We start from the raw sequence: 2,143 nt of genomic DNA, 5'->3' as shown, positions 1-2,143 counted from the left end.
ATCACTCAGCACCACAACAGCATCACTCAGTACCACAACAGCACTGCCCTTGCTTGCTACCAACACCAATTGCCATAGCCAATAGGACTCGCATTAGGAAAGTGTAAGCTATTGGCTTTGTAAATAAAAATGCTATTAATTTATATATTTTCAAAGTCAACACATATTTAAAAAATTGTCATTTACAATACAAATAGCTCACACTTTCCTAATGCGAGACCTATTGCATTGCAAATGCTTGTTGTCACTGTCCCTAGATTTCCTCGCCCATTCTGCAAGTCATCCACGCATCCATCCGGGACAGCTTGGGGGGGTGTCTGGGACTGTCAGCCAAACCTGTGGCCCCCATGCTGGAGGGGCGGGGCATCAATCTCAAAAGAAAAGAAGATGTAACTGAGGTTAGGGCCGCGAAGGTGGGATCCACCTTACTGGTGAAGTCTCTGACAGAGATGTTGGAGGCGGGATGACGTCAAAGGGCCCAGCCATTACTTTGCAAACACCGGAAGGCCTGTTTTCTGATGGAGCCTGATTGAACAGCAGGCGTGGATCATGCCTCAGTAGTGAAGTCCTCTCTCCACCCCTCTCCGCCTACGGAGACAGTGGAGCGGGGGGCAGCCTAGCTGGTACATGGCGACATTGTTCTGCCGGCAACACAGCCTGCCTGGGAGTCCACCCTGCAACTACGAGCGATGTTCACTATATGTTATATGTTGTATGACGTTGTAAAAAACAATAAAACTATTTTGAAATTAAAAATTAAAAAGATACTGAAGCAAGCTTTAGACTCCTGGGGAGGCTGGTCCGATGCCCCTCTTCAGCCACAGTGACACGTTCTCACAGTTTCTAAGCCGGTTCTGAAAATCTGTGGCCACCTGATGGGGTGTTCAGATGGTGCAGCTGGGCACAGCTCGAAGGGAAGACGCAGGAGGTGCGAGCGGCGGGTCTTGTTAGTGAGAAGAGCCGAGATGTAGTGTGCAGTCCACACTTGCCCACTGCAGACAATGAGTATATCCCAGATAAGCAGGGTGCACACTCTCTTGAAGGCACGTGCCTCAAGTAAAGAAACAAACCAGGCGTTTCCTGGACTCTATTTCCACCGTTCCCTTTGGGGTTTCCAGCTCGGCTGCGGTCAGATGTGGGGGCGCCATATGATCCTGTAAGGACCCAACAATGCTTTCATTGACTTCTGCAGGTGCTTGAAGGCCGGGGAGAGCACGGAGGAAGGAAAGACCACAAGGTGCTGAGCAAATGCAACACCCATTTACATTTCATAGCAGAAAAGCACATGTGGAGTGCTGCATAACTGCAAATGGAAATTCAGAGTATTGAGATAGAAAAAAACCTGGCAGCGAAATGGTCCATGGTTGAGAAAGCCAGGAGGGAAGCTTGCACTGGTCACCAGTACAGTGCATGAACCACAGGTGGGCAGGCATGTCATGCTGGGCAGAGGCGCTGAGGAGTCACATGCATCACCATAGCAGAATACAAGACCTGCTGGTTCCTGTGCGTGAGTATGTCGACACTAGGGGCCTCATTTATGACTTTTTGCCGTAGGGAAGCGCAGCAGGCCTTCCTGCTGCGCTTCCCTACGGTAAAAGAAAAGGGCAGAAATGCGCCGTATCTATAAGATACGGCGCATTCCTGTCCTGTTCCCCTGCGCCGGCGCACAATGGGCTGCCTGCGCCAGCGCAGGCACCCTTGCACAATGGTGCAAGGGTGCCTGCGTTGCGGGGAAGATTATTTTTGTACAGGAAGGGAAACCTTTCTGTACAAAAATAATCACAAGAGGCTTTTCCTCTTTCTATGTGTGCTGCAGAATGCAGCACACATAGAAAAAGGAAAACGAGGAGAACTAAAGATATTTCTCCCTGTTGCGCCTCCCTTAAGCCTCCCCTGGGGAGGCGTAAGCTTTTGGCACTGCTTCAGAGTTACGATTTCTGGTAAATCTGGGGCAGTGTCAAAAGGCCATGGATGTTGCTGGGAACGCCCCCAGCAACACCCATTGCACGCCCCTTTAACGCAGAACACTGCGTTAAAGGGACTGATATTTATCAGGCAGCAGTACGCCACAAAAACTGGCGTACTGCTGCCTGATAAATACCACGCAGGCTTCTGCGCCACGGAACTTCATGAAAAGTGAAGT

Source organism: Lissotriton vulgaris, chromosome 2_1 (assembly GCF_964263255.1).
Source record: "Lissotriton vulgaris chromosome 2_1, aLisVul1.2, whole genome shotgun sequence".
NCBI lineage: Eukaryota > Metazoa > Chordata > Amphibia > Caudata > Salamandridae > Lissotriton > Lissotriton vulgaris.
This window is presented reverse-complemented; position numbering follows the sequence as displayed.